Here is a 23,136-nt window from a genome sequence, read left to right as displayed (position 1 = left end):
TAGGTTTGGCTCAGGCAGCCTGAAATAACTTGTTGCCCTAAGTGTGCACCTGCTAGGCACACGGGGCTGCTTTCTAAAAAATCGCAACTTCCTTTGCCTGCAGCGTCTCACTTGTGACATATAATGAACGCTTTCACTGATTTTAAGATGCCAGACCTCATTTTCTTGGAGGGGCATTGGTCTAGCACCGAAAGGTATAGTTTTTCCTTGCTTCTCTAAGTCAGCACTTCCACCTCGTTTGCTGGTGTCATTAATGGACTCCTTTCTTCCACCTTCCAAACCTAGAGATGCCGAGTCCACGTGGTGGCCTCTTAGACATCTTTCAGCTGTGTACACGCTATTAGTTTCGATTGGAGGCTTTTATTTATGACCATAGGGTCATCTCTCAGGTCGTGTAATTATGCTAAAAGCCAAGACCGGCTGGTGACTGCAGCCTCTGAGAGCATGTCAGATGCCGTCACAGATCTCAAGGCCCGTCTGGGTGGCTCTTTCCCTAGCACATCTGGAGAGGGGGTTGGGAATCTTGGCTTTGGTGCACTACGTACAATTCCCCCATCTTTCGCACGATGCGGCTCCGTTGTTAACCCTGGCCCGCTCCCATAAAGGGTGGTGGTGACCACTGGCAGATGAGGAAGGGGGTGTGGACAGCGTAGATCTCTCCTCAGACATGGAGTTCCAAGTGTCCTACTGATTGATGGAAGGTCAGCGTCTTTACCTATAAAAATAGCACAGTTAATTTATTCTTTTAATTTCCCCAGGGATGTAGCAAGGGAGAAATTTTACAAGATTCTTCTTTTATGTCTCATTGGAGTTTTGCCCTAGTTTGTGGATATGTTGACTTCTGAATAAGAGGACTAACATTTACGAAACAGCTACTACTTGTTAGTTGGTGGATCAAGAGTTTCGTATAATTTAATCTCACAGTGACACTGTTCTTGTCCATTTTGCTTGGAGGAAGCTAAGATTGAGAGAACATTTATGAACCTGACTTGCCTAAGGGCACTGTTGCTTGGAAGTGGTGGGGATGGGATTTGAAACCAGATTAGACTACAAGGTAAATATATTTTCAGCTATACTCTGCTGGCTGTCCCCCCGTCCTGCCCCATTTTATTAAATTTTCAAGCATACAGAAGAATTGAAAGTACTGTACAGCGAACAGACATATACCTACCACTTCGATGGTACTGTGAACATTTTGCTATATTTGCTTTATCGTTTATCTGTCCTTCCTCTATCCACCCATCAGTACATCTTATTTTTTGATGTATTCAAAGTAAGTTGCAGACATCAGTACATTTCACCCCTAAATATTTCAGCATTCATGCCATTGATTATAGTTCAATATTTGTTTATAGTCCTTTTTTTTTTGAGGTAAATTTTACATACAGAGAAATCGAGAAATCCTAAGTATATATTTCCAAGTTTTGACAAATGCATACACAGGTGTAACCCAAATCCCTGTCAAGATATAGAACATGACCGTCACCTCAGGAAGTAAGCGTCCTCTTGCCCCTCTCCAGACATACCTCTCCCTACTCACCCCCCACCCCAGACATCACGGTTTGATTTTTCTTTTCACCATGGTTTAGTTTTATACCATGCAGTCTTAAATGATGTTGCCTGTTGTTTTCAAATTGACTTTTCATTGTTTGTATTAAGTCAAGACAGTATTTATTGAGCCCTTGGTATGTGGCAGGCACAGTGCTGGTACAAGGGGTACAGTGGGCAGGTAAAAGACATTGGCTCACGTGGAGAAAGAGATATTAATCAGCTCATCACAGGAAGAAGTACCCTATTACCAGCGGAGGGGAGTGCTGAAGGGGGAGCCCAGGGTGCTGGGGGGGGGCTTGGTGAGTGATGAGGTGGAAGGTCAGGAAAGGCTTTCCTGAGGAAGTGACGTTGGAGCCAACATCAGAAGGATGCGTAGGAGATAAGCAGGCAGGGAGGTGGGGCAAAGGGCAAAGTGCCTACTGTCTTCCCTGGTGGGAAGAAGTGTGGTTTCTTCTGGAACTAGAGAGAAGGTGGATGTGGTTGGTGGGCAGGAATCGAGGGTGAGAGTGAGTGGTCGACTAGGCAGAGAGCTAGCAGGGGCCACATCACCCAGGAGACAGGCCTTGGCCTCTAGCCACCATCTTGAGCCATTGCCTGGTTTTAAGTAAAAGAGTGACCTTGACATTCAGTTATCCAGCCAGTTGAGTTGGATGAAGGGGAGATATGGACCGGATGTTCTGGAATCACAGCTAAAATTAAGTATCATTGGCGTGAAGCTTCCAGCTTTTAGGAGAACACTGATTTGCATTATGATCCTATATAGATCTTCAGATGCCGCATGTGAGTTTTCTCCCTCTTCTGCCTGCCTAACTAACTACCATTTAGTTACTAAATAAAGATCCTCTGTACCTCCAGCTCTTGCTTGCTCTTTCCTCCCAGTCTCCCTGCCTCCATTTCATTCTCTCCTCCTCCCTTAACTAATCCCCTTTCCATCACCTGCTCCTCCCTGAAACGGGCCCTCCTAGAGTCACCAATGACTCCCTGATTTCTTAGTCCTGGGGCGGCTGTCAAATCCCCTTGGCTCTGTCATTCTGTAGACTGTCCCAGGTGGCTTCATCCGAACTCATGGCTTTAACAACTGATTATGTACAGGTGATGCAAAAACTCTTGACTCTCTCCTGAGGGTGCGATTCATACACCCACCTGTTTACTGGACATCTCTACCCATGGCTACAGACAACCCGACCTTTTCCCCTTCAAGTGAGCTCATTTTCCCTGGGGTCTTGCTCCCCATTCTGTATTTCCTATTTCAGTGAGTGTGCCCACCACTTATCTGTGGAGCCAGAAATCTGAGAATCATTCTAGGTTCTTTTCTTTCTCTCCTTCTCTTCATCTAGTTGACCGCTAAAGTTGCTACTTGTATTTCTGAACGTTCTCATAATTCTGTCCCTTTTCTGTCTCTGCTGCCTTATTTCAGACCCTCCCTCTTTCTGGTCTGTGTTCTTGTCAAAGCCATACCTCCTAACTGGCCACCCAGCCTCTAGTCTTGGCCCCCTTCTAAGTAATCTCATCCTCCCTACAGAGATTTTCATAAGACATGAATCCACCCAAACCCTTCTATGGTTCCCTGTAATTCTCTTCCACTGCTTAGCAGTCTGGGTACTTTATGGAAGAGCCACCTTCAACTCGTACCTGCCACCATAGCCAGACTTGCAGTCCCCCCAGAGCCCTTGCACGCCCCTTACGTGTTATTCTTTCTGCCTGGGAAGCCCTTCCCAGCCCTGTCTGCTTGGTTAGCATCTGCACTTCCTTCGAGACTCGGTTCAAATATTAACCTCCTTCAGGTAGCCTTTCCGGGCAGCCACTCTGCCCTCTACCGTGGGAGGGAGACGCTGTCCTCTCTACTCCCACCCTCTGTGCCCTCTGTGATGGCCTTTGGCCTGTGTCCTCCATCAGACTGTGAGCTCCTTAGAGCAGGTGTCAAAAGGGGGGTCCTGGAAAAACCCTTTCACGGTAACTATGATCCATGTGTAAAAACTGTTTTCATTATAACGTGGACACACAATGTTACAGCCAAGTCTATTAGAAGGAACAATGAATTAAGTGGCTAGTGAGACAACTTGCTTAGAGCAAGAGGGAAAAATGTAAACTCACACCAGCACCGAGGACCACCTGGGCTCTGCCTCCTGTACACATGGCGGGAGACGATGCTGCCAGGGCAGGAAGTGGTGCTCCTTAGTACACGGCTGTAAGTTCTAGGGCGAAAGTGTGCAGACAACCCCTAAAGTTTGGGAACCCACCGTCTCAAAGGCTGGGGTCATGTATTTGTCTCAGCGCAGGCTCTTACACATACATGACAGACAGGGGATGGGTGTGGTGTGTATACAGGAAGGAAGAGAATTTCCTGGTATGTTCTTACTGTACTTACAAAGTCCTGGTCTGTTATTTCTGGTCTTAAAACCTTTCTTGGGACTTCCCTGGTGGCGCAGTGGTTAAGAATCCATCTGCCAATGCAGGGGACATGGGTTCGAGCCGTGGTCCGGGAAGATCCCACGTGCTGCGGAGCAACTAAGCCCGTGCGCCACAACTACTGAGCTTGCGCTCTAGAGCCCGCGAGCCACAACTACTGAGCCTGCGTGCGGCAACTATTGAAGCCTGCGCGCCTAGAGCCTGTGCCCTGCAACAGGAGAAGCCACTGTGGTGAGAAGACTGCGCGCCGAAATGAAGAGTAGTCCCCACTTGCTGCAACTAGAGAAAGCCTGTGCGCAGCAACGAAGACCCAACACAGCGAAAAATAAAATAAATAAATTTATCTTTTTTAAAAAGTAAAAAAACAAAGTGCTAGTCCTTTTCTGTGGATAGCGCTCTACACTGCTTGCTATTGTGTTATCACTCCTCTTCTTCCATTCATAGCCAAGTTAGAAGAAGAGGAAAAATTCACCCATAATCCCAACAATCTAACACAACTATTCTTAGGATTAGTGTCTTTCCTTTCATCCTTTCTTTGTTTTTTTCTTTTTTAAAAATTTTTAAGGTAATTTTAGTACAGTTGTCTCATTCACCTAGGGAAGTTTAACTCTTAGAGGTGGCAAGCTCTTTTTTTTTTTTGTAATTAAAAATACTTATTTTATTTATTTATTTATTTTTGGCTGCATTGGTTCTTCATTGCTGCACGCAGGCTTTCTCTAGTTGCAGCGAGCGGGGGCTACTCTTCGTTGTGGTGCTTGGCCTTCTCATTGCGATGGCTTCTCTTGTTGCAGAGCACAGGCTCTAGGTGTGTGGGCTCAGTAGTTTTGGCATGCGGGCTTAGTTGCTCCACAGCATTTGGGATCTTCCTGGACCAGGTCTCAAACCCGTGTCCTCTGCATTGGCAGGTGGATTTTTAACCATTGTGCCACCAGGGAAGTCCCTTTCATCCTTTCTGTGTGTATGTGTGCCTTTTACAAATATAATTGTAACCATAATCCACCATGGTTTCCAAATCTTCAGATTCAGGTTCATAGTTGCCGTATTACGGACAACTTTTGTGTTTCATCTATAGTCTGAGTTAAAGACTTAGTAATCAGTTATGTCTCCTAATTGTTTCTCTTTTTAGGAATTTTCAGCTCCTTCAGTTCCAGTTAGTGTTTATAATATCTTAAGAGTTTTGGGGTTTTTTTGGGTGGGGGGGGAGGAGAGAAACTTTTCTTCTCTATTCTAAATGTTGTTGGTTTCTTGTCATGCAGCCAGAGAACTGCTAGAAAATAATTCAAACGTCTTTACCTTTCTAGTATTCTATTCTCATTAATCCCAGGGGTTACAGAAGATGCTCTTTTTATCCGCTGCTAGTTTTCTCTGTTAAGGTGAGGCAAAATTCTCTCAAGTCACCAAGCTTACCTGGTGGTTGAGACTCCAGGCGGCGAGCTGGCCATCTGGTGAAATGGACATCGCCTCCTACAAATAGGCATCTCCCATGGAGGAATGGCATCCCGAGGGCCATCGTTCTGAATCCCCCAGGCTCCATCCACTGCCCACTGGCCATCTGTTCTCCCCTACCCCAGGGTTTATTTTGGCTTTGCATGCTGACATATGAGATCTCTTCTGAGTCACCTGTGCCCACCTTGGTCTTATTATTATCCTTTAAAATCCCTTCCTAAACCTTGGAAATGATTGTACTCACTCGGCTTTGTGAATTCAGAATGACAAAGATAAAGAAGCAAGAAGGTTGTGGCCATGTTTTCGTCATAGGCTGTGGCATTCCAACTCCTCTTATGTGGCTTATCTGCCTGTGGGCTCAGCTTTTTGGCTCACGGCATCATAAAGCCAGCCCTTGCTGGAAAGAGCTAGCCCCACTCGTGCTAATAGGAAACTGACTTTTGATTCCTCACTCAAGTCATCTTGAGGAATGATGTTTAATAATTAGTTCTGGGGACTTCTTTGGTGGCGCAGTGGTTAAGAATCTGCCTGCCAATGCAGGGGACACAGGTTCGATCCCTGGTCCGGGAAGATCCCATATGCCGCGGAGCAACTAAGCGCGTGCGCCACAACTACTGAGCCTGTGCCCTAGAGCCTGTGAGCCACAACTACTGAGCACATGTGCCACAACTACTGAAGCCCGTGTGCCTAGAGCCCGTGCTCTGCAACAAGAGAAGCTGCTGCAGTGAGAAGCCCACGTATCGCAATGCAGAGTAGCCCCTGCTCGCTGCAACTAGAGAAAGCCCGTGCGCAACAACGAAGACCCAATGCAGCCAAAAAGATAAATAAATAAATTAATTAAAAATAATAATAATTAGTTCTGAATTTGGTATTAATAGAAAAGTAATTTCTATGATTTTGACATAATATATACTTTAACAGTAATTTTGACAGTCTTATTGGTTTCTGGCCTTTAAGAGTCAATGCTATTTACAAATATGAAATTTTTACAAATAGAAATCAGCCAATCAAATATTTACAGAACATGCACGATGTTCTAAGTAAGGCCAGTGCTAGGGGAGGTTTTCTAAGTGGTACCAACAGTGTTTTTAAGGAATATACATGAGAACACAGTTGCATGAAAATAGCTAATTGAATGTGGAAGGTGCAGTACCCAGGTGCAAAATAAGCAGTATAGGCAATCAATGTTCAAAGAATTTATCCATTTTCATTCCTCATGGACTGTGCTGCCGAACTCAGCATGTACTTTGCTCCAGGTTACAATGGGAATGAACTGGTGGGTCCCTAATGCTAAGAACCTAGGTTACAATGGGAATGAACTGGTGGGTCCCTAATGCTAAGAACCTAGGTTACAATGGGAATGAACTGGTGGGTCCCTAATGTTAAGAACCTAGGTTACAATGGGAATGAACTGGTGGGTCCCTAATGCTAAGAACCTAGGTTACAATGGGAATGAACTGGTGGGTCCCTAATGCTAAGAACCTGTCTGAAACAGCAGTGGTTGCTGAGCATCTGTGATCTGGAACCCCATGGTCTAGGATGGCGCTAGAGGTCCTCTGGGAACTTCCAAGTTGTTGATTTTCCCTAGAGCAGGTCTTACAGAATCATGCACAGCAACAGAATCTTTAAAAGAGAAGCTGGCATTCTGCTTCTGAAATATATTCTCACTATAGACAGTGGGAATTGTGGAATAAAATTACCTCTAAACTGTTCTTACTTGAATTACCTTTAACTGGAGAATATCTTTACTGAACAACTCTGTGACGTGTGAGTTACGGTGAAAGTAGTAGTTTCCACTTATTCTGTCAGCACTTAGTATGTTCCTGACACTGTACTGGGTACCTGACATGCTTATGATGGCATTGAATCTTCACAGTCGTTTTATGAGATGTGAACTGTAATTATTCCCATTTTACAGATGGGGAGGCTGAAGGTGAGAGAGACAATGTAACTTGCCCAGGACCACAGAGCATAATGATGTTAGATCTGTACCTCTGCACCCAAGCCTGTGCTCCCGTCTGCTGCTTTGCTAAATGTTCTCTGTGATTGTACTTGCTCCCCCTCTGCCCAGCGAGCTGTAGCCCAGCCCTGAGGATGAAATAAAGCAGTTTTACTTGATAGGCACATCCCACATGCTTTACAGAGGGCTTTCACATCCGCCATCTCTGCCACAAAGAGGGTTTGTGACTCTTCATTTCAGATTTCACATACACACGAAATGATATTTATTTCCAGGCTCTTGTTATTGGGGATGATGAGAATTGACTAGATTGTGTTTTGACCCCCGTAGTGCTTGAAACTCAAGGACACTGGCAAGAATTCTAAAGAATTTTATGGAATTCTTAAAAACTCACACATGCAGATTGAATCGATTGTGCTTTTGGTCTTGTTTGGGCCCTTAAAAAATGCACAGGCCTGAGTCACACTGTGGTCACATCTAAATAAAATTTAGATGCAGTTGGATATGCTTCTGAATTTGCCCTTTGAGCTTGGCGAATTATGAATTTGTCTTGGAGACTCATCAGTTTCCCTGCCCTCGGTGACCACATACATTTCTCACGCTGGCAATATTGAAAAGAATGTTTAGGTTTCCAGCTACCTTTTGTGGAATTCATATACATTTATACCAGACAGTTGGATCTGAGATGGATATTGAGAATTTCCTGCATCTATACAGATTAAAAATGTTCAGTTAAAAATGTTGCAATAGATTTCTTCTATCATCCATTTATTCAACAGTAATTATTATTATTATTTTTTTTGCGGTAGGGGGGCGTCTCACTGTTGTGGCCTCTCCCGTTGCGGAGCACAGGCTCCAGACGCGCAGGCTCAGCGGCCATGGCTCACGGGCCCAGCCGCTCCGCGGCATGTGGGATCTTCCCAGACCGGGGCACGAACCCGTGTCCCCTGCATCGGCAGGCGGACTCTCAACTACTGCGCCACCAGGGAAGCCCCAACAGTAATTATTGAGTGCCTACTGCGTGCCATGTTCTGTGCTCTCCTTGACCTTGAAGTCTCACTATTGCTCTTGTGCAGCTCATTTTTCACAGTAGCTGCTAACTACATCTGAGTGACCTTCAGCACTCACCTGTTCACTAAACATTAGTTGGAAGCCAGTTATCTGTAGAGATTGTTGGGTGTCAAGGCATGGCCGTAAATGTCTGTAATATGGTAGGCTGAGGCTGGGGGAATCTCGGTCAAAGAAATGCCACTAGGCATTGAAGCACAGGGGAAATCCCTCAGAAGCAAAGAATCAAACAAACAAAATAAATAAATGCTGGGTAGACAGGTAACAATCATTTAGTCCATCTCTCTCATTTTACAGATAAAATATTGAGGCCTAGAGAAGAGCCAATTGGTCAAATTAAGTAACCCGTAATATTGAAGTTTCATTTTAGGATTTGGCAACTTCCTTAGCTTTAAACTCCTCCAACAGGATGAAGGAATGAAATCGCACTTTGAAACGTTTTCCTGCATTTTGTCTGGCACTACGTGCATCATGTGGGTGGGACGCTGTTTTGAATTGTTCGGCGTTTCTCTGCTACCTTTATTCTTTCACCCTCATACAAAGCTTCCTCTCGTGTTGAGATTCCTGCCTTCCCCCTCCTTGTTGCTGTCACCTTCTGACTTTACGGGCACCTGGCCCCGCAGTTATCGAGGATTTGACTCTGCTCAGACTCTTTCCGTGCCAAGTCCTACCATCAGCGCCAGCAACATCAGGCTCCACGAGGATAACCCATCGTTTCCTCCCCCAGCTTCAAAGCTTCTGGACTTCTCAGTTGGAACCATCTTTATTTTCACTTCAGTTCAGCCACCGTCCCCTACGGCCACACCCCGCACCGCCCTCAGGAGCTTGTGCCCCCTGTGAAATCTCAGACTCTAGTATTCCCGTCTCTGTCCACCACCCCTTAGCGTTCTGTTGCTCACTCCCTTGTTCCCACTGTCTCTACTCTTTGACGTCCAGGCATTCGCTGTGTCTGCTTCAACCCACAGGCTGCTGGAATATAGAACAAATACAGCTGGGAGTTTGGTGTTCTTAGGGTTCTTGTTTCCAGCATCCCTGTAGTCAGCTGGTCCAGCGGTGCTCCTCTCTGCAAGGTCTTCCTTGCCAGTTACAATCCCTTCACGGATTCCTCATCAATTCTGCTTCTCATTCCCCATGACTCTCCTGGAGCCTTCTAACCTGATTCCAGCCTCACTTCTCCTTCTCAGCAGATGACTTTTGTGGTACCTTCTACATTTGTTCATCCCTTAACTGTGGGTGTGCCCAAGGTTCTTCCCTGGTCTTCAAGCTTCACCAATGTCTGGGTGGAGACGACTCACAGGATGCATCACCAGCATAGTTCCTGCAACACGCCAGCCCTCTGCTCGCTCGTGGACGCTTCTGGTTAGATGCCCTCCAGTCACCTGGCACTCAGCCGTTTCCCAGCCTAATCTCCTAACCTGGTCCTCCTGCTGTATTCCCAGTCCTGCTGAATGGAGCCTGTCTGCCTCGCCATGCAAGCCGGAAAGCAGTCATCCTAGACTCTTTCCTTTCAGTCTGCACATCTCTGGTCCTGTCAGTTCTGTCTCCTTAATATTTCCTGTGTCCGCCCCCTTCTCCTACAACCGTTACTCGAGCCCCTATGACCGCCCATCTGGATGATTTCTGTAGCCTTCTATCTAGACTCCCTTCCCCCCTCCCACCTCAATCCATCCTCCACAGATCTTTCTAAATCACAGAACAAATCCCATCTTCTTCCTCAGCCTAAGGCTGAAAACAGCTCACAGATGTGTTTTATTTGACTGATAGTGTTGGCCCGTACCATGTTTAAAAACAATTTTCTTTTGGCTTTTCTTGTCTATATTGAACAGCAGAAAACTTCACCTGAGACCTCCAGGTTTCTGGTTTGTCTTTGAAAACCAGAAACCCTGGCCCCCTGGCTCCTGCATTCCCCCAGGGTCTGCTGGATGGACAGCTGTGCCTCTTAGATGGGGTGTGCCCTCATCCGTTAGTCACAGACTCACCTTCCCAGGTATGTTTCACTCACTCATGTCACCCACCTGGCTCTTGCATCCTTAGTCGGTGGCCTTTGGTTTGTGGAATGAAGTTGGGTCTCCTCTAGTTGCAAGGGCCCCACTGTAGTCCTTGTCGCCTGCACCCATTGAGCTTAATTTCTTGGAGTACGTCAAATTTGGGATTCGGTTTCACACCTCTGTGTTGGCATGTATCCCTCTTCTGGTTAAAAATCACATGAGAGGCAATAATCTTTCCTGAGGATCTTGGCAACCAGCTAAGATGACAGTTTCATCCTTAATCATTTGGACCAGGGGTGGTCCCTGAGTCCATGAACCCCTAGAGTATCCTTTCCTAAATTCACAACCACACGCGCACACACACCACAACTAAAAAAAGAGTGCCAGGAAATAATACTTCCCATTACCACTCTACCTCCTTCCTTCCCTTTTCCTCTTTTCCCTTCAGTTCCCTTCTTGCCTCCCTTTCTTCCTTTTCCTTCCAAGCTGGTCATGACCCACCAAACTGATTTCATGATCCACTAATGGATCACAATCTGTATGTTGAAAAACACTGCCTTGGGGGGTGGTGTCTATACATCCTTAAGATTACATGTTTATATCTGTTGTATACCATACCTGTGTTTTTCTGGGAGAGAGAAACCTCCTTAGCATTCAGCTCTCCAAGGGGCCTGAAGAAACATTTCATAACCACTGATTTAGGTATTTTATTTTCAATGGGATTTGACATTGCCACTTTTCATGTACCCAAACATAGAATTTAGTGATAATTATTATTATTTAAAAAATTTTTTTTAGAATAATTCTTTATTTATTTTATTTATTTTTGGCTGTGTTGGGTCTCTGTTTCTGTGCGAGGGCTTTCTCTAGTTGCGGCAAGCGGGGTCCACTCTTCATCGCGGTGCGCGGGCCTCTCACTGTCGCGGCCTCTCTTGTTGTGGAGCACAGGCTCCAGACGCGCAGGCTCAGTAGTTGTGGCTCACGGGCCCAGTCGCTCCGCGGCATGTGGGATCCTCCCAGACCAGGGCTCGAACCCGTGTCCTCTGCACTGGCAGGCAGATTCTCAACCACTGCGCCACCAGGGAAGCCCAGTGATAATTATTTTGAATGTGGGCCCTTTGTGTCAGCTCTCTGACATGTCCTGTATTGTTTGTTGTTAAATGAAGTTAATATTTGCAGACTCTCAGGGCGGGCGAAATGGATCCTTTAAATCTCTTGTTCACATGGGAAGGTGGAAAGCTGGGCAAGGCACCCTAAAAAGGATTTACTTGGTGAAGGAGGTTTAATAAAACCTTCATTTAAAGTCAGATAAAATAACAACCCAGAAAACTTTTTTTTTTTTGGTTGATATCAAGTCATTTATTCAACAACTGCCCTTGGTAATGGGAATGAAGAAAACAGTAGTGAATAGAATACTGTTCTATTCAAATTCAAATTATGGTATTTGAATAGTATAGTGTATACTCTACTATTCAAATTCTTGCCCTCATGGCTCTTTCAATCCAGAAAAGAAGAATGAGAAATAAAAATGGGGTAGCAACAAAGCATTGAAGTAAACAGAATAAATATCGTAAACGCATTGATGCCAAAAATATATATTAGAAAAACCTAGGTTTGTGGAAGGGACTGTGTAGGGAGATAACAGAAAAGACATTACAAGATGACCAAAATTATTTTGAGCTACAAAATTATTTACACAATGGTTTTGAGTAAAAATTCAAATGAAACCGCCATAATAAATTAACAAAAAAATTTCCTGATTAAATATCCTCTGGTAATGTCTTTTCTGTTATCTCCCTCTATGTTTTTTTTTTTTAAAAAGCACCAAAAGCTGCATTGGGAATAGTATCTTATCTGTGTTCTAGGTGTCCCTGGCTCTGATTTTAGAAGGGGAAGGCTATACGTCAGTAGGCTTATGGACCTGGCCTACTACAGGGAAGCTTAATGCTTCTCAAGTAGGGCTATTTATTATGATCGGTGTGTACCACTTCTCTGAGTGATTCCAGCAGTTGGAGCAAAACTGACTCATTACTACAATAGTCAAAGAATGAAAAATGACCACTGTGACAAGTGTTCCTTTTTTTTAACTTTAGTAACACAATTACAATATTATTATAATTTTTGGTGTGAATATAACAAAACCGTGTTGCTCCCCCTAGAGACGCCTGCAGAGAAGAAAGAACATAATCCGGAATCCCACGGACCCCAGCACACCCGCTGGTGGCGTTTCTCTTGGTAACTGAGTGCTGCTCTAATGCGCTTGGCTCGCTTTCAGGATGTCTGGGAGGGCAAGGGGCCCCTGCAGGCTCCCACTTACGCTTCACTCGTGCCCTGGCCATGTGGCAACACGACTGTGGGTGTGCAAGGAGGGGACGGCTGCCAGGACATTTCCATTTGGTGTGTCTGTTTTTTCAGATGATCTTTGGTCCAAATCCTGTGTCTCCCAGACAGGTGGATGTGGTCGGGGGAGGGGGTGGTGTGCTGGAAGCACACACTTATCCTCACTGACTCTGTGTTGTCATCTGGCAGGGAAATCTCAGCAAAGCTCCCCAGAGCCCTGATATTCCCGGAGGCCTGACATTTGCTCTCTGCCCTGCACGCTTGCTTGTTTCTGAGGGCCCCCTCACCCCTGCACGGAGGGGATTATCTCCCACTTTCTTCACAAGTCTAATTGAAAGGCATCGGGCACCTTCCAGGGAGCAGTTCCTTTGCTGCTGCCTCTTCTTTTTCTTCTTCTCCTTCTCCTTTTTCCTCTTCCTCCTCCTCCCCTTCCTCTTTTCCTCCACCTTCTCCTCCTCTCCCCCCACCCCCCGGGATAACCTTCGCTTTCATGTACCCAGGTATCAGAAGAGGTCTTCTTGCCCCTTAAGCCCTACTTGAGTGGGCTCCAGCCCCCCCTGTGGCCGCTGGTGGAAGTACAATGCTCTAAGGTTCCTACACATTCCTCAGGGGCCATATTCTTACCCTCAGTTTTGCCTCTGAGCTTCTGCTTCCAGCCAGTGAGCTCAGATTAGGGGCTCTCTACCCTTGTTCCTCACATGTGCATCCTTAGTTTCTTCAAACAACCCCCCTGGAGTAAGCATTTGCAAGTACACAGAAGACGTTATTTAATTTTTTTTTTTTTAACATTACATGCCCAGAATTTATCTTGTAACTGGAAGTTTGTACCTTTGGACCGCCTTCATCTACTTCCTCTACCCTCCACCCCCCACCTAGCCTCTGGCTCTGGAAACCAGCCATCTCTTCTCTGTTTTCAGGTGTTCAGTTTTTAAAGATTTCACATATAAGTGAGATCATATGGTATTTGTGTTTTTCTGTCTGACATTTCATTTAGCATAATGCCCTCAGAGTTCATCCATGTTGTCATAGATGGCAAGATTTCCTTCCTTTTCATGACTTAATAATATTCCATTGTATATGTGTACCACATCTTCTTTATCCTTTCATCTGTTGATGGACACTTAGGTGGTTTCCATATCTTGGCTGTTGTGAATAATGCTGCAATGAGTAGGTGGGTACAAATATCTCTTTGACATAGTGATTTTGTTTCCTTTGGATACATACGAAGAAGTGGGATTTTTTGATCATACAGCAGTTCTATTTTTAATTTTTTGAGGCATCTCCATATTGTTTCCCATAGTGGCTGTACCGATTTACATTCCCACCAACAGTGTACTAGGATTCCCTTTATTCTGCATATTCACCAACACTTGTCATCTTTCTCTTTTTTCTTTTAAACTTATTTATTTATTTTTTGGCTGCATTGGGTCTTCGTTGCTGCACGTGGGCTTCCTCTAGTAGTGGTGAGTGGGGGCTAACTCTTCGTTGCGGTGCACGGGCTTCTCATTGCGGTGGCTTCTCTTGTTGCAGAGCACGGGCTCTAGGCGCGCGGGCTTCAGTAGTTGTGGCATGGGGGCTCAGCAGTTGTGGCTCTCGGGCCCTGGAGTGCAGGCTCAGTAGTTGTGGCACATGGGCTTAGTTGCTCCGAGGCATGTGGGATCTTCCTGGACCAGGGCTCGAACCTGTGTTCTGTGCCCTGGCAGGCAGATTCTTAACCATTGCGCCACTAGGGAAGTCCCTGTTATCTCTTGTCTTTACGATGATAGCCATTCTGACAGCTGTGAGGTGATATCTCATTGTGGTTTAGATTTGCATTTCCACGATGATGATTCGTGGTGTTGAGCACCTTTTCATGTTCCTGTTGGCCATTTGTATGTCTTCTTTGGAAAAATGTCCATTCAGTTCCTCTGCTCATTTTAAAATTAGATTCTTCGTGTTTTTGCTATTGAGTTGTGTGAGTTCTTTACGTGTTTTGCATATTAGCCCCTTATCAGATTTATGACTTACAAATATTTTCTCCCATTCCATAGAATGTCCTTTCATTTTGTTGATGGTTTCTTTTGCTATGCAAAAAGGGTTTTAGTTCGATGTAGTCCCACTTGTTTATTTCTGCTTTTGCTGCCTTTGCTAAGAAGACTTTAAGGAGGATTGTGGAGTCCAAAGGATTTGCACTGCAGCAAGGCAAACGGCTTTAAAAAGTTCATGCTGTGTCCTTGTTCTGAAAAATTCCCCGGCAGACTCTAAAAGCCCTCAGCCTTCTGCTCCTTTCTTTCTGTCTTCCCTCTTCTCTTTCATCCCCAAACTCCTCATCAGTTTTTGCTCAGAGCTGTCGAGCTTTTCTTTGGTTGCTTCTTACTCTCAATGACCCCTGCCTATAGGGTCTCACGTTCTAAGCCCCAAAAGCTCATCAAGATTTTTTTCCCCCTCCTAAACAAGAGAATTCCCTTCTTAAGGGCTGCTAAGATAATAGAAATTTCACCATGTCACTAAATTACCTACTTTCTAGAGGAAAAAATAATATCAATGAATTCTACTCTTCTGAAATAAGGAATAGATATTTGTTGTACGCACAAAATAAAGATTGAAAAGTGTCTTTTGTAGCACCTTCTTTTCTAAAACAGGCCAAAGCTGGGCTAATATGTTCTGGAGCTAGAAGGGAAGTTATTTCAACCAGTTGGGGGCCTGGGGGGCAACAGGGGATAGAGAACTAAATTATGAGCTGGAAGTGAAATGCAGGGGACTTTGCTACATATCAGCTGTATATATGGCCTTAGCTTTGGGCCAGTGACTCCCCTTCTGTTTCCCTATCTGCAAAATTAGATTCAATGGTTTCTAATGTTTTCCAACTCTAAATAAATATATGTATGTATAAATAAATACATTTTAGAGCTTCCTAAACCTTTAGGAAAGCTTTCTATACACAGATGCCTTGGGTGAGCAAGTTCTTCTGTGTCTCCATGTCCCAGCTCTGCATGTCCCAGGTGATATAGATTTACCTCTGTTAGAGGGTTGGTTGCCTCACCTATGACCCTGTCCTTGAGATTAGGTGTCCTGCCCTTAAACTAGACTCTAAAAAAAGGCCAGAGCTGCTTGCCTGGGAAACGTTTTCTCCTTTAAGATAACACAACAGTCAAAGGTTACAGTGTAACTGATGCTGGGGGGTTGGGGGCAGGGGCAGATATCATAGCATCTGTGTTTGTTTCTTTTGTGGGGGGAGGGGTTTGTGAACCTTGGAAAGAGCCTCAAAACTGTTCCTCCGTCTGAAACCAAATCATGTCAATGCCAACACTTGTGAAACTCCAGACTTTTTAAGGTCCTGGTGGACTAAAGTGTTGATGGTTTGATGGCTTTGCAAAAGTCTTCATCAGAGGTGAAGGTGGTGATTCATAATTGATCGCTTTCTAAAGCGCTTTTTGTAGGAAAGTAAAATGGATGACAATTCCCATTCTGAAAGTTTCCTTTAAGTTCTCTTTTTTTTCCTTGCTGGTTTTCCCGGTGATTAAAGGAAGTAGCATTTCTTCCAAGATATTTCTCTTCTCTTTTGTGCTTCACGGACATTTTTGTTAGTCCACTAATTTCACTAAGGGTAGATTCTAATGTCACATTTTGATTGTGACTTCTCCCAGAATCAAGGAAGAAGGTGAAAGAAAATCAATAAAGATCAGTTGCTAAATCAAGGTCATTCTGCTTGCTCTTTCCTCTCTGTTCTCCTTACTCATTTATTCTCTTTCTTTGGAAAACACCCCTTTGGAAAGACTTCATTTGATCATTATCATAATCTCCTTTCTCAGTTTAAAATGAAAACCCAAAAGCTTGCTTTTCTAGTGCATTGTCACCTCTTTTTTTTTTTTTTCCCCCTGTACTTTTATTTCCATAGTGGTTTTCTGTAAGCCCTCAGGGCATTTTGGGATAAGATTTGGAAGAAAAACTCAATACAGTATAAAGTTACCTTACACCCATCTCAGAGTAGGTAAAAGACTTAAAACAGCCAGGAAAAAACCCAAGGGAGTCTGGGCTAGTGGGGGCCACAAAGGTCATTTTGTCTTTTCTCTTGTGCTCCTGGCTATTATCGCTACCTTTCTGTCTTTTATTTCTCTTTATTCATGGCCCTCTGCTGTGTCTACTTTTGCCTCCTTCTCCTTTTTCATAGAACTGTGGGATTTCAGATTTGGAATGTGGACCATGGGAATCACTAAGACAAACCTCATTTTTTGGAAAAGGAAGCTGAGGCTTAGAGAAGGTACCATGAAAGGAGGCAGTGGATTGTAGCGGAGAGATTTCTCACAGGCTTTGGAATTGCAAAGGGGAGGGTTTAATCGCTGGCTTAGCCATTCACTCCCGGGTACTCTGGGGCTAGTCTCTCAACTGCACTGCTGGTGTGCACTGCATTTGCCAAAGGCGGACAGTAATATATTACTCGTGGAGTTATGAGGGTTAGATGAGATAATGAATATCGTGTTCCCAGGCAGTGCCTAGGAAATCACCCCCAAAATGGTAATTATTATCACAAACTAGTTAGAGTCAGTACCTGGATTTGTTCCTGTTTCAGGTTTCTTACCGTCATGGACATTGTTAACCGTCTTGGTTCTGAAACACCTGCCTCAGTCCATCTTGTGCTCTGCTTTCCTAGCTTTTCAGTCTTCTTGGCTTTTGACTTTGAGGTTGGCTTTTCCGCTTATGACCTCATCTCACTCCTTGAAATGAATACTGCATTTTAAATTCTACTAGGTTCCCTGCCCTGCGGACCCAGGGATGGGCATAGGGAGTGGGTATCAATTGACTGTGTCCTTGATTTAAGATTGATGTGGGATTTGGGTCTATCGACAAGGTGGAAGGGAGTTGCAAGAAAAGGCAGCAGCATGAGCAAAACTAGAAGCAAGGATTTGCAAGACATGTTTGGGAAACAGTGAATTGCTTGGCAGGCTAGGAAGAAGACGGTTTCGAGAAGGGGAGACCAGCCCCCTGTGTGAAATGCTGCAAAGATGTGGAGGTAGGAGAAATGAGGAAAAGTGATTGGATTTGGCTAGACAGGATTCCTTTGTGAGCTACGAAAGGGCTACTTAAGTGGAGTGGAGCAGGCACAAGCCAGGTTGTAAGAGATTACAGAGTGAGGGATGGAGAAGTGCAGTGTGTTAGTGTGGACCGGGTATCCCCGAATGCTGGTCCATAAGCTTTTCAGCCGAGGTTGTTAGAAGTGAAACGAGAAATACAAAGTTAACATAGTATGTTTTTCTAGCACAGGGAGATCAGCTCGGTGCTTTGTGACCGCCTGGAGGGGTGGGATAGGGAGGGTGGGAGGGAGGGAGACGCAAGAGGGAAGAGATATGGGAACATATGTATATGTATAACTGATTCACTTTGTTATAAAGCAGAAACTAACACAGCATTGTAAAGCAATTATACTCCAATAAAGATGTAAAAAAAAACAACAACTCAATTTACCAAAAAAAAACCAAACAAAAAACTGCTGCTTAAATTGATGACCCCTCAGATTAGATGAATTATGACAAAAGAGAGAAGGCCCAAATAAACAGTACCAAAAGCAAAGTAAGGACATTTCTCTCAATCTTAAAGATATTAAAGAGATATTAATAGGATGATATAAACAACTTACAAAAAAAAACATAGTATGTTTTTCATAAGCCTAATTTTATTTACTTTTAATGGCTGTCCTGTAATCTGAGATTATAGCCTTACTTTTTTGGCTTTAAAATGCCCTTTCTTTAATGGAATGATGGTGGTTCTCAACGCTGGCTGCACATTAGAACCACTTGGGGAACTTTTAGAAACAATGGAGTTCTGGTTCCAATTCAGACAACTGAATCAGGATCCTGGGGCAGGCCTGGTGCTGGTGTGGGTTCAAAGCTCCCCAGGTGATTCTGTTGTGCAGTCAGGGTTGTGAATCTGCTAGTGAATGATAGGATTTTTGTTGTTGTTTTCCTTTAATTTTTAAAAGGCCTTATTAGGCAGAATTAAACATTGGAAACCCTTTGTTCTATCACCTGTTTAAGACAAAAAGATAAGTGGTTCAACCAGCAAAATCGAGTTTATTTGGGAATAGCAGAAGAATTACAATTGGGGACATGCAAACTGTGGGGGACCCTAGGCAGGTCTGGAGAACAAAGGAAGAGTGTTCTTTTATAGAGGAAAGGGGGGAGTTGGGAGGGGCTGTTTTTGAATAAAAGTCCGTTGGAGAAGAGCCAGAGTTCAGAGGTTTGGTAGCTCCTTATTGGCTGAGTTGTCATGACTTCTCATTGGCTGGGCTGTTGCTGGGTGAGGAGAAGATCATCTTTACTCCTGTGAGGTGTGTAAAGTAAGCTTCTTCCTTTTGGGGAGATACAAGGTAAGGCGGTGAGTGGTGGTGCATGTGAGCTCCCCTTCCAGCGCCTTCCGACTCCATTTTAAATGAGGTTTCCGGGACTTCCCTGGTGGCTCAGTGGTTACGAATTTGCCTGACAATGCAGGGGATATGGGTTGGAGCCCTGGCCCGGGAGGATCCCATATGCTGCGGAGCAGCTAAGCCCCTGCACCACAACTGCTGAGCAACCCCTGCTCGCCATAACTAGAGAAAGCCCGCACACAGCAACAAAGACCCAATGCAACCAAAAAAAATAAATAAAAAAAATAAAAAATAAATTTATAAATGAGGTTTCCTTTATTCATTTTCACAGTTCATTGCCCCACCTTGTTTGTTTTGTTTTGTTTTCATTTGTACTTGTATTTAATTTTTGTTTTACTGACTTGTGAAGTTCAAATGGCAGGGACCCAAATGACAAGGGAGAGCTATAGCTGTCCTTTAAAAGAGTTAGCTCTTGGGCTTCCTTGGTGGCGCAGTGGTTGAGAGTCCGCCTGTCGATGCATGGGACACGGGTTCATGCCCCGGTTCGGGAAGATCCCACATGCCGCGGAGCGGCTGGGCCCGTGAGCCATGACCGCTGAGCCTGTGCGTCCAGAGCACGCAGCGGGAGAGGCCACAACAGTGAGAGGCCTGCATACCGCAAAAAAAAAGAAAAAAAAAAAAGCGTTAGCTCTCCTAGTGCTTTTGACTGGCATTCAGTGTATTCACATTTTCAGGGTCATTGCATTTGTATGAAGTAAGGGTCACTTTTGTTCTCAAGCACACATTGAGTATCAGGATTATTGAGAGAGCAAGTCGGAGACTTAGATTGATGGATGTAAAGAACACAGAACATTCTCCATTTGAGTGTTCTCTTGTCAAGGGGGGGGGGGTTCTTGTGTTTCAGCTGCGCCTTTTATTCTAGCTGCACACAGGACATTCTGTCCTTTCTGACCTTGAAGGTGAAAATCTTTTTACGTAAAACTGAAGCTCTGAAATGTAGTACCAGATAAGTGAAACATTCTGCTCTCTGGTGCTTCTAGTTATTTTAATGTTTAAAGGTCAGAGTAGGAAACATCTTAAATGCAAAGCATTTAATTTCCATTAGAGTTAAAGTTTTCTAAGCTTGTGTTATAGCCAATAAAAATGATGATGTTTAAATCAGGTAATGTTCTAGTTCTTACATGAATATTTTATATGAACTACACAGGCAGAAAAATCTATATGTTTATCCAATGTTATGTCCAGTGGCTATTGGAAGCTTGTCTTCTTGGGTTATTATATGAATAACTCCTATTTTTTATATATATATATATATATATATATCCAGATTATAAAAAGAATTACATGTATTGTTTTTAGGGCTTGTTTTGTAGACTAAGTATTTGGGCTAAATCTTGCTAATATAGGCATTCCCTGAATTACTAACACCCTTACAGACTTTCTATAAATAAGACTATGTGGGCTGTGCTGTGCTGAGAGAGTGGCTAGGTTCTACCTTGGGGCAAGAAATGATATTTCTGGGTGCTGCCTTGCCCTAGTATTAGTACTGAAGTACATAGAGTGTTATAGTAAAGAGTGTCTTAATAGCCCTCCACTTAACCAGCTGGCTGCATTAATCAGTGCTGGTCATTTGCTCTGTGACTGATGGCATAGCACGCTGTGATAGCCCATGGTTAGAAAGTTGGTACCTTCTCCCACCAGGAGAGGATCAGTTATGTTTGTTCCCAAATCTGTTGATGTCTGTTCAACTTCTTGTTGTAATTTCTTAATTTATTGAAATATTATATAAACCGATTAAATATCAGTACAAACATTTCACATAGTAATCTACTATGAGATAGGTGCTATTTTTCTCTCCTTTCTATAGACAAGGAAACTGAGATACAGAGAGCTTAAATAACTTGCCCAAGCTAGTAGGTGACAGTGACAGGGTTTGAACCCAGGTAGTTCAATTCCAGCTATAGTCTTTTTTTTTAAAAAAATTATTTATTTAATTTATTTATTTTTGGCTGTGTTGGGTCTTCGTCGCTGTGCGTGGGCTTTCTGTACTTGCAGTGAGCAGGGCTACTCTTCGTTGTGGTGCGCGGACTTCTCATTGTGGTGTCTTCCCTTGTTGCAGAGCACGGGCTCTAGGCATGTGGGCTTCAGTAGTTGTGGCATGTGGGCTCAGTAGTTGTGGTGCACGAGCTTAGTTGCTCCGCGGCGTGTGGGATCTTCCCGGATCAGGGCTCAAACCCATGTCCCCTGCATTGGCAGGCAGATTCTTAACGACTGCACCACCAGGGAAGCCCCCAGCTTTAGTCTTAACTGATCCACTCTACTGCCAGGGTAATACATAATCCTGGCGTAATTGAAGGCTTTCATAAGGGGAAGATGAACAAGATTTTCCAAACTTATTTGAACATGGAATCCTTTTACCAAGAATACCTATTAATATTCTGCAGCGTGAATGGTCTGTGGAACCTGACTTTTGTTGGATGTGGATTTAGAATAATTAATTTTAGGAGAAGATATGTTCCCTTAACAATGCTCAGTTAGGATTGCTTTGCTATCATTTAGCACAATATATATATATCTTTAAAACTTCTTATGACTTTGGTCTTTTAAACTTCATATTGTAGTACGATCTATACAGTTAATTATCCTTATTTATTGCATAAATTATAATTTATCCTTATTAACAGGCCAGGAACAGCTTTGGGCACTGGGTAAACAAAGAAAGTGACAATTATAATGAAAAATTTAGCAATTCATCTACATGAACTGTTGGCATGGACTTCTGTGCCGTACCGAGGTCCAGATACTACATGCAGAGCAGTCCTTTTATACTGTCTTGTTGTAGAGAGTAAGAATATTTGAATATGTTTAGAGTCTCTAGTTAAGGTGTTCACATTTATGAAAAGGAAATCAGAGCAGGGTCTGACAAAGAATTTGTGTGTGAGGATATGTAAGACTTGCAATCTCCAGCATCTGGATGTTTCTGGAAACAGAATATTTGAAATTCCCTGGAAATGCTTTGGAAAACCCTGAGATAGCCATTGGCAAAGCATTTTTTGATGTTATAATTTCTTAATTCAGTAAACTTACTACCTAGTGTTTTTATTAACTACTACTGTCAGCACACAAGCTTAGAAGTCTCTTAAAATTGTAATTGTTGGTCATGAAGATCCTCACTGTAAATGTGTTCTGCAACATCCTTCAGAATCACACAAAAATTAAGCTTTGTACAGTATGGATTTAGCATGAAGTATATTCTGTAATAGGATAATTTATGAAATAAATAATCCATTGATTAGAAAATCTTGTAAAAGAACTTCGAAAAGTTGTGATAAAAAGGACAAAACATGGGCTTCCCTGGTGGCGCAGTGGTTGAGAGTCCGCCTGCTGATGGAGGGGACACGGGTTCGTGCCCCGGTCTGGGAAGATCCCACATGCCGTGGAGCAGCTGGGCCCGTGAGCCATGGCCACTGAGCCTGCGCGTCTGGGGCCGGTGCTCCACAACGGGAGAGGCCACAACAGTGAGAGGCACGCGTACTGCAAAAAAAAAAAAAAAAGGACAAAACATAAAATTTACCACCTTAATAATGTTTAAGTGTACACTTCAGTAGCGTTAAGTATATTCATATTGTTTTGAAACAGATCTCCAAAACTTTTTCATCTTGCAAATCTGAAACTCTACACCCATTAAACAACAGCTTTCCATTTACCCCTCCTGCCAATCCCTGGTAACCACTATTCTATAATACTTTCTGTTTCTATGAGTTGGGCTACGTTGGATACCTCATGTAAGTGGACTCCTACAGTACTTGTCTTTTTGTGCCTGGCTTATTTCACTTAGCATAATACCCTCAAGTTTCCTCTCTGTTGTAGTATATAACAGGATTTCCTTCCTTTTAAAGGCTGGATATTATTCCATTGTATCTATATACATTTTCTTTATTCATTCATCAGTTAATGGACATTTGGGTTGCTTCCAACTCTTGGCTAATGTGAATATTGTAAAAGGACTTAAAAATTATGCATAGTTTCTGTCA

At 43.7% G+C, this 23,136-nt stretch overlaps 1 protein-coding gene across 1 annotated transcript in view; it reads left to right on the top strand.

Moving 5' to 3' along the window:
• Positions 1–23,136, top strand: part of KIAA1549L (KIAA1549 like) — a 280,665-nt gene that overhangs the window by 13,344 nt on the left and 244,185 nt on the right. The window lies entirely within an intron of this gene.

The sequence above is a fragment of the Pseudorca crassidens genome, chromosome 9, assembly GCF_039906515.1.
Source record: "Pseudorca crassidens isolate mPseCra1 chromosome 9, mPseCra1.hap1, whole genome shotgun sequence".
Classification (NCBI taxonomy): Eukaryota; Metazoa; Chordata; class Mammalia; order Artiodactyla; family Delphinidae; genus Pseudorca; species Pseudorca crassidens.
This window is presented reverse-complemented; position numbering and strand designations above follow the sequence as displayed.